Source organism: Labeo rohita, unplaced genomic scaffold (genome assembly GCF_022985175.1).
Source record: "Labeo rohita strain BAU-BD-2019 unplaced genomic scaffold, IGBB_LRoh.1.0 scaffold_105, whole genome shotgun sequence".
In the NCBI taxonomy this organism is placed as follows: Eukaryota; Metazoa; Chordata; class Actinopteri; order Cypriniformes; family Cyprinidae; genus Labeo; species Labeo rohita.
In genome coordinates, this window is record NW_026127175.1 from 60,785 (window position 1) to 71,650 (window position 10,866).

Genomic DNA, 10,866 nt, shown 5'->3' on the forward strand with positions numbered 1-10,866 from the left:
GAACGCCAAGAAAAGTGTTTTATCTCCATTACAGAGAACCACTTATCTAGGTGTGGTATGGGACTCGACCACGATGCAGGCACGGTTGTCTCCTGCTCGGATAGAGTCGATCCTTGCTGCAGTCAGGAGAGTTAGAATAGGCCGGTCACTCACTGTCAAGCAGTTTCAACAACTGCTGGGTCTGATGGCGGCTGCGTCCAACGTGATACCTTTTGGCCTGCTGTACATGAGACCCCTACAGTGGTGGCTCAAAACCAGGGGGTTTTCCCCGAGGGGAAACCCGCTTCGCATGATCAAGGTCACGCGGCGATGCCTACGTGCCTTGGACATGTGGAGGAATCCCTGGTTCCTGTCTCAGGGGCCGGTGCTGGGAGCTCCTTGTCGCCACGTAACGCTAGCAACAGATGCTTCCCTCACCGGTTGGGGTGCGGTCATGAGTGGCCACACTGCCCGCGGTCTGTGGAGAGGTCACCAACTCACTTGGCACATAAATTGCCTGGAGATGCTGGCCGTGTTCCAAGCGCTGAAGCACTTTCTCCCGGACCTAAGAGACCGTCATGTGTTGGTCCGCACCGACAGCACATCGGTGGTCTCTTACATCAACCACCAGGGAGGTCTGCGTTCGCGCCCCTTGTACAAGCTGAAAGCGGTTTACTTACCGGGGTACTTAAATGTGGTAGCAGACATCCTGTCGAGACAGGTGCCGAGGCCCGGGGAATGGATGCTTCACCCCGAGGTGGTGAAGCAGATCTGGAGAGTGTTTGGTCCAGCCCAAGTGGACCTTTTTGCCATGAGGGAGAACACGCAATGTCCCCTCTGGTACTCTCTAGTTCATCCAGCTCCCCTGGGACTGGATGCCATGGTACAGACGTGGCCGAGGCTTCGCCTGTACGCTTTTCCCCCGATCGCTCTGCTCCCGGGAGTTCTAGAGAGAGTGCGCCGGGACAGGGTTTCCCTTCTTCTAGTTGCCCCGTACTGGCCGGGCCGAGTTTGGTTCTCGGACCTGATTTCTCTCCTCGACGGCTCTCCATGGGAGATTCCCGTCAGGAGGGATCTCCTCTCACAGGCTGATTTCTCTCCTCTCACTGTGTTCCACCCTCACCCGGAGCTGTGGAAACTTTGGGTGTGGCCCCTGAGGGGGCACACCTCTTAGCTTCCGGTCTCTCAACCGAGGTTGTTGAGACCATTCTCCAATCTAGAGCTCCCTCTACGAGGAAACTTTATGCCTTGAAGTGGAAGCTTTTCACTTCTTGGTGTGGACGCCACCAGCAGGACCCAGTTAACTGCCCAGTCGGTTCAGTGCTGGAGTTCCTGCAGGATAGGCTTTCCGCAGGGTTATCCCACTCCACCCTGAAGGTTTACGTGGCGGCCATTGCGGCCTACCACGCCCCTCTCGGTGGTCTCTCGGTGGGTAAAGACCCCCTTGTGTCTCGTTTCCTCCGCGGTGCACTGAGGCTGAGGCCTCCTGTACGTTCTCGTGTTCCCTCTTGGGACTTGTCGTTGGTGCTAGAGGCTCTCTGTGGGCCTCCTTTCGAGCCTATAGAGGAGATTTCCGATCGTCACCTGACGATTAAGACAGTTTTGCTTATTGCTATCACTTCTCTAAAGAGAGTTGGGGATCTTCAGGCCCTTTCTGTGGCCCCTTCTTTTCTGGACTTTGCGCCAGGTTTGGCAAAAGCTTTTTTGCACCCTCGTTCGGGTTATATCCCTAAGGTCCCCTCCTCAGCACCACGGCCAGTGGTACTTCAGGCCTTTTGTCCTCCTCCCTTCCGGGAGCCCGACCAGCAGAAGCTAAACTGTATGTGTCCAGTTCGAGCGCTGGACACGTACGTCCACAGAGCAGCCAGGTGGAGAAAATCTGATCAGCTTTTCGTTTGCTATGGTCCGGCTAAGCGTGGCTTTCCGGCCACCAAACAAACCTTAAGTCGTTGGATAGTGGATGCTATCTCTACTGCGTATGAGTCCTCTGGTCTCCCTCCTCCTTTAGGGGTCAAGGCTCACTCAACCTGGAGTGTTTCGGCCTCCAAAGCTTTTCTTGAAGGTGTCTCTATTCAGGACATCTGTAATGCTGCGGGATGGTCCACGCCCCTTACTTTTGTCAGGTTTTACGACCTGGACTTGCGAGTCGCTCCTGGCTCTTCTGTCCTTTGTCCTAGCTCTTCCTAGGCAGGGACTCGGCTTCTGGTGGCGTGGGCATCTCGTTCCCAAAGCGTTTCGACGCGGCTCGAGTTTCTGAAGGGGAACGTCTCAGGTTACGTATGTAACACTGGTTCCCCGAGGGAACGAGACGCCGCGTCTCGAGGCCCTCATCCTGCATCCCTGCGAGCGCTGCTTCTCTCCTGAAGCTGATGCCGGTTTCCAACGCACGTGTATTTATAGCTTCCTGGTTGGTGACGGCACCCGCCGTTGACGTCTCGCTCTTCCATTGGACTGATTACACATGTGATTCAGAGCACGGTCACGCTGAAGACGTTCCCAAAGCGTTTCGACGCGGCGTCTCATTCCCTCGGGGAACCAGGGTTACATACGTAACCTGAGACGTTTTGCTGTACTTTGGATCAAATAAATGCAGTCTTGGTGAGCAGAACCAAATTACTTTCAGTCTTGTACAGAAATGTACATAGGAGATCATGAAAGAAGAGCTTTAGGTCTTGAATAAATATGTGCATATGAAATGTATCCAAAAATATAATATTAAGTCAAAGGTGTTTTGAACACATGACCATTGTTTGCTTTTGAGATGTGTTTGTGATATTTTGAATGCAGTGCTTCATTTTGCAAGACATGTAAGGCATTTTGCATTTTGTGTGTGCAAATCTTGGATTTGTGTTTAAAGTTTTGAAAAATAGAGGCAAAGTTTGAAAATGTGTGTAAGCAGTTGAAAAAACTCTAACTTGTGTGTATATATGTTATTATATGAAGCCTTTTTTAACCTGCTATCATACATTTTGGTGCTGTCACACTCCTGATAATTGTTTTTTTATTCCCCCATCACCTTATTTACGTTAAACAATCCTGTATTTCCCTAAACCCTGGTGAAAAAAACAGCATATGCTGGTAGGTATGTTTTGATGCTGGTTTAAGCTGGTCCTTCGCTGGTTTATGCTGGTCCCTGACCAGAAACATGACCAGCAAAGCATAATTAAGTCTCATCTTGCCACCACTATAACCAGAGAAGACACTAGTAAAGGCTGTGCAACCACATAAAAGACTGCAAATGCACTGTATTTAATGTTTATAGAATAGAATTTAATGTACTGTACTGTACATAGGCAGAGTTAACAGGGCAAATGGGACACAGCTGAAATAATCAGGCACTCTGGCAGGCAAGTGTGACTCATGGGCTCCCATGTGACTCATGTTGCTGACACTCGCAGAGCGTGCAATGGCTTTTCATATGCGTGTTATACAGAGGACTTCATCTACATCAGCAAAACATCTTGTGGTGTGGTAATCTTGCAATTCTAAACAAGAATATATCACATAGCTCTAATTTCATCTGAAAAGACAGGTGCTTGGTTTTGCTCTTCCTCATCCTCCTCTTCCACCACCTCGTATTCGCACTCTTCTGTACCTCTCAGATTGACAGATGCACCCGTGCCTTCTGGGCCCTTTACACTGGCTTATATTTTGTATATTTAAATATTTAGAAACAAGAGATCTGCAAACAGTGTCTAAACTGCCTAAACTTGTTCAAGGTTTTGCAGAAAGAGTGATTTATTTGACAAATTGTTTAGGCTATTAAGAATTTGCTTTAGAGTATGGGGTTTAGTGTTTTAGCAAATGTGAAAAACTGTAATAAAAAAAATATAGTATATATTTTTATATTATTATTTTAAAGTCATGTAAAATGTTGTAAGATGAAGTGTTTGTTTGCATGGACTGTGTCACTGTATGGAATAATACAAATGAAAACTACAGCTGTGGTTTTATAATTTGTGTGTGTGTGATTTTAGTAATAGGCTATTACTAATAGTTTTTAAATAAACACATGAACAAACAAAAACATACTGGCATATAGTTTAATAGTAAGTCTCAGTATGACAACCAACCCCATATAATTGATGTACTCAATATGTTAAGGTTTATATAGAAACTGATATACAAAAACTGTTTAGAAATAAGCTTTATCCAGAAATTTACTTGAAATAAACACACCCAGAGAAATATAAACTAGAGCATGAAGTGGGACAGTTTAACCAAAGTTGTCTGGGTTAAATGTGATGGAGAAGAGAAAGAAATTTGTGTTTTGTCTGTATTAAATCTGGCGTGAAGCTGCAGATCTTGAGATCTTCATGAGTTCCCATCAGGTGTGAACATGATCTCTGTGTGATAAAACAAACTGCTGTTACAATTATGATCTTATTTATAAGTAAACATCTAAACATGAATGACTTCTCAGGAAAACAGAACTGCTGTGGTTAGATGTTGAATTACAACCCATACATGCAGATAAACATGAATTAAAAAAAAACACATTTCCATGTTAATTTATTATTACAGTTATGTTGGTATAAGTTACTTAGCACAGTGTTAAATGACTTTTAAAGAATGTTTTAAGATGGAAGATACCAAACAAACACCACTCAACTCACATTTGTCTAAAAAGACTATTTTTTATCACTATTATATTTTAAACCATTTGTAATTTTTTTTGCTGGTTTGTAAGAACGTGATTGCATTTATTGTTGTACCTTGTATCTTCAGTAGCCCTTCTTCAGTCATTTAATTGAAGTTGTTGTGCTCCTTCTGCCAGTTCTTCAATTTCATTGCCATTGATCTGCTGCAAATGCTCTTCAAACCGGTTGCAGAATGTTTGCAATTCTTCACCTCCACCGGAGATTTTAATCACATTTCGGGCTGGCAGTGGATTCTTTCTGTGAGTCCACTGAGCTGTGCTTTTTTTATATGTTTCAATAATGAATGTCATCCACTTAACAGGATCTGAAGAGGGTCTAAAGAGCAGAGCACATAATTTGTCCTGTTCAGTTGGAAAAACTGGACTATACACTTTGAAGACAACATCTGGATTTGCATCCAGGTGATTATCCCTAATTGTTTTTCGCTCATTTGTAGGCATATCCGTAACGTCTTCTGTTCCATACATGTCTCTGACCCTGTTGACTGCCATTTCTAGTCAGTGCTAGTGTGTGAAGATCCTGTTTAAAACCTCTTGATAACCACCTCATCCTTATATACCCTAGTGATTGCACAATCCAGACGTAAGATGAGAGGAACTATTGTTCCGTGCCCAGATCAACACATGACTCCAGACTGGTTTGTCCACATAATTCTGAAACTGAAACCATGGCACAATGATGCTCATAAAATCAATATTTACCATAGTACTAAGACAGTTTAATCATGTAAATTAACAGTAAAAGGTCCATAGATTAATCATCTGCTGTAAATTTGCAGCATTTAACTATAAATCCATTGGGGCCTGTAAAAAGCAGCAGGTGTTTCAAAAACAATGTGGTCAACAAGATAAAAAGCATTGATAAAAAGCTTTAATGATTTATTATCAGTTAAAATTTTCCAGGTTGTTTGAAAAATCACTGGAGAACCTCATCAAACTGGAACACTCACCTCCCAGATTAAACAAATAGTTGTTTTGTTTGGACCTCCATTGGATTTTGGACAGTGAGATTTTTTATTAATACTGCATAGGTTAAGCATGAATTCTGGATTTGTTTTGAAGTTTCACACATTCATAAACCCTGTGTTAATATTCTTTACAGTTTTTTTCAACTGCTTACACACAAAATCTTTACTTGTCACACAATTTCTGAAATCTGACACACCAGAACCACACACCAAATCTGCAACACCATGCACTAATTTTTGGCCTTTGACTCAATTTCAATTTCATAAAACACTTTTTGCAAAACACAACACACAATTCTCTATGTAACACAATGAATTCCTTTTTCAAACACAACTAATTAAAATGCCACACATTTATTTGTGCCTCACACAAACTCCTCACTTGTGCAAACACTCATTGCTTTACTTAACACAAACCAATCATGGCTTTAGAATAGGCCTTGGAATATGCTATATAATCACCTTTTTCAAAATTATGTTTGGTTTCTGTCCAACTATATGCATGGTTAAAATACACTACAAGTCAAAAGTTTCTGAACAGTAAGATTTTTAATGTTTAAAAAAAAAGATTAAAAAAATCTGCACACCAAGCCTGCATTTATGTTATCCAAAATACAGCAAAAGCAGTAATATTGTGAAATGTTTTTTTACTATTTAAAATAACTGCTTTCTAGTTTAATATATTTTAAAATTTAATATATTTTAATATATACAAAAGGTTAAATTTACAGCTTCATTACTCCAGTCTTCAGTCACATGATCCTTCAGAAATCATTCTAATATACTGATTTGCTGTTCAAGAAACATTTATTATTATTGTTATAAATATTTAAAACAACTGAGTACATTTTTTTTCAGGATTCTTTGATGAATCGAAAGATATAAAGATCACCATTTATCTAATAAAAAGGTTTTTATAACGTTATACACTATACCATTGAAAATCTTGTATATGAGTCATGCGCAGGTACTACCAAAATAAAAAAAAAAAAAGTGCTGGGTAAATAAGATCAGACCACTCATGTATGTACCACCATGGTTGTTCAGGGGTGTATTTCCTGAAAGCAACTATGGTCACAAGTTCTGTTGTTACCATTAGAGTTCGATGAAACTTGTGACTATAGTTAACTAACAGTGCTTTTGGGAAATGCACCCCAGACTGATTAATACTGTATAAGATTTGTATTCAAACTGAAATCATAAATGTAGGCTATACGCTACCGGTTTGTGTCAGGACACCTGTTACTTGCTAAAATACAATCTTGCTGATCTTAGGTTTGAAAATGATGAAAAGTCTCATTTAACAATATAATAGCATTAGCAGACTTTATTATTTTATTAAAACAAAAAAAGTGCAATGTAGTATTATTATTATTATAGGTATGTTTAATGAGTCACACAAGTGCACTGTGAGCACCAAACCAAATCTGCAGATACACAATGCCAAGTTTATAGTAGAAACTATAATAGTAATAGTCTTGAAACTGACTTATAAAAAAAAAAAAAAAAAATTGTTGTAAAAAGTCAATTCTTGTGAGTCTCTTTTGTTGTTATAAATTTCAAGTTAAAAGACTTAAAAACTTTTCTGCCTTTTCAACTCACTTCCCTGAATGCACATAAACTAATACAGTTTCTGAGGTGAACACAATTAATGATGGAAACTGATGCAACAGCACTGATAGGAGAGCTGCACCCTCATGATGACGGAGCGAACTCTCTGCACCTAGGTGATTACTGGAAAGAAGTCCATTTAATGGAAGTCAGGTGACTTAACAGCCATCTTACTACTGTAACACCCTCAAACTCAAATTATTGTTTTACACGTATGCAGTATGCAAACAAGTACAGCCAGTGTATTGGAATGGAGAAAGATGAGATTTTCCAAAACTGTTTGCAAAGATTACACTTCATCATATGAGATTTAAACGACAAGACAGAAGTAGTCTAAGATAGTAGATAACATTTTGCACACAATTCTAAATGATGCTAGGAAAATCCAGACCTTTATTAAAAATAAGCACTGCACTGTCTTACAAACTTGCACAAAAGTATACAGAATGCAGGTGCAAATTAGAATATCATAAAAAAAGTTTATTTTTTGTTTGTAACTGATTTCAAAAACTGAAACATTCATATATTTTAAATGTATTACATGGAAAGTAAAATATTTCCAAAGTTTTTTGTTTTAATTTTGATGATTAGAGCTTACAGCTCATGAAAGTCAAAAATCCAGTATCTCAAAATATTAGAATATTTACATTTGAGTTTCATTAAATGACCATCCCTATAGTATAAATTCTGGGTATCTATTGTTCTTTGAAACCACACCAATGGGGAAGACTGCTGACATGACAATGGTCCAGAAGACAATCACTGACACTCTCTACAAAGAGGATAAGTCACAGAAGGTCATTACTGAATGGGGTGGCTGTTCACAGAGTGCTGTATCAAAGCATATTAAATGCAAAGTTGACTGGAAGGAACTGGGTAGGAAAAGGTGCACAAGCAACAGGGATGAATGCAAGCTTGAGAAAACTGTCAAGCAAAGCCGATTCAAACACTTGGGAGAGTAGAATGAAGCCGGAGTCAGTGCATCAAGAGTCACCACACTCAGACGTCTTCAGGAAAAGGGCTACCAAGCCACCAAACCAAATCTGCAGGACTTATTGCACAGCCCCGCCCTTTTTTAAATAGCCAATAGCATTTCGTTTATATCTGCTTGAGCCATTGAGCTCGGTCTGCAGAATTTGACAGCCACAGTCTAATATACTAACCCCTAGATTCAATATGAAACTCTTACTAAAACAAAATAGTGATCATAATCATGCTGAGGCTGTGTAGTTTTAAAGGTGTTTAATGTATGCCGACTCACGCATATGATCCACTCCATGTGATCGCGTCTCTGGACCGGAGCCAAAGTCCGGAGCAGACCATGTGCACTGCCACGGTTTGACACAATGCAAAAGCAGACCTCATTTGCCCCAATCGAAAGCATATTTACTCTGTCTGGATTGTTCCCTGTCGCCTCCACGGTGCGCTACATGCCGTTCACCGTACAGAAAATACTAACACTGTGAACAAACGACCGATCTCAGCCGCTGCTTCAGCATCCATTTATAGTGTAGGGGACTAGCTAGCTTATATATAACCTTAAGCTTAACATATGCATTCTAAAAGCCAAAAAACGTTCATTTTGATTTCATGGGGACTTCAAGTGCAAACACGGATTAAACTGAAGTTGAGTTAAAAACACAATGACCTGTGGTGTGAAAAGCACTTATGGGTGTCCTAATGAATTCACTATGTCGACTGCCATGACAAAAACTATTCTAATTTGTCTCCAAACCACAGCGAAGTGAACAAACGCACATAATCACAGAAGATACGTAGTTAAATGAAGAAAGCATGTTAAACTATTTTGACTATGTTCAATAATCATTCTGTTCTCATGTGTTTTTTCAGCTGTGCATTTAATTAAATGTAAATCTGGTGCAGCAGGTTTGACACTGAACCGGCTTTATCAGTCCTGTGGTTTAACGGCAGATTAATTCAGGTAAAAAAAAAAAATTAATTAAAAACTAAAATGAAAACCATTCAGTAACGCTGACACAACCAGATTTACAGCATATTGTACCTAGGAGTGTCTGTCTCTGCTTGTAAACGCAGCATTGTTCCAAAACAAACAAACAAAAAAACATAAAGAACACATAAATAAATACATAAATCATTTCAGAGACGAAATGAAGGTTTATAAGAGCAGAATCACAACTGAACTGCTGGAAACAAACTAAAGAAATACCAATCATGTCTGGATGGAGTATGGAGCGTTTGCATGAGACACGACCTAAATCTCAGTCAAACTGGTGCAGTTACAAGCAGCAAAACGCTCAGTACCACCAAACTGATGAAGTGACCGTTTCCCTGCTGACAGCTGACGACTCGTGAGACTATGAACACCAACACTGAGTGAACTGTGTTACTGGAACAATCCACAACACTTCACCCCCTCGAAATACTCCCAAAACAAACACACATTTACATTTACTCATTTAGCACATGACTTTATCCCAAGAAACTTACAAATGATGAACGTTACAAAGCAATTTGTCAAAAGTCAGTAATCATACTATACTATGCCAAGTTTATTATATAGATTAGAATAATACATTAAGCTAGAACAGAGGTGAAACACAGGCAAGTAATAATAATTATTTTTTAATACATAAGAATTATAGTAAGTGCTTTTAACATGTTTAATGCACTTCTTCTCTTTTGTTGTAATACATTGAAAGTTAGAGGACAGAAACACTTCAGAAGCATCTTTTCTCCACTCATTTCTCCAGATGCAAACAAACATGTTACTATGAGGTGAACACAATTAAGAATGCAAACTTGTTTCTACAACACTGACATTAGCGCGCTGCACCCACATGAGGATTGAGCAAACTCTCTGTATCCTTGTGATTTACTGGAAATAAGTTCATTTAAGAGGAGACAAACCACTTAACAGCTATTTTAGTGCTGTAACACTCATATTGTTTTACACGTATGCAGTGTGCAAACAAGTACAGCTGGTATCTACTGAAATGAGGAAAGATGCCAATCTACAAAACTATTTGCAAAGATTACATTTCAGTATCGTTTCAAGTATTTGGTATTAGACATTCTGTTCTGTCAGCTCAAATCATGCAACACTTTAAGATAAAAAACTAAATGGAATTGTCTTGTAACAGCGTTTTATTCCTACACTCATATTTTGAGTCAGGATTTTTGTCATTGATTTTTTCTCTTCCTGTCTCAGTTTACTGCTATTCCTCCCATTCTAATTTGACCAAAAAAAAAATAAAAAATCATATGCGATTTAAACAGCATGACAGCATTTTCTGAAAGACTAAATGAGATTTCACACATGATTCTAAATGATGCTAGAAAAATCAGAGCTTTATTAAAAATAAGCATTGCTTTGCCTTACAAACTTGCACAAAGTATACAGAAGATCATACAAATGAATAAAGTTCTTTTAATTCAGGCTAAACAGTTCAAAGCTGCATTTATTAAGAATATCAAGAATATCAAACAAAATTGTTCCACGGCTGCTACATGAAAGCATAAATGATCCTGTAATTCATTTGTAATACTGATTTTCCTCAGGGTAATCAAACAAGCTGACATTTGACTTATTTCTCTTTATAGAGTGAAATATCATAGATACTCTGTTGAAGAGAGAGAGAGTGTTGTCTTCATCATCATCATCATCAT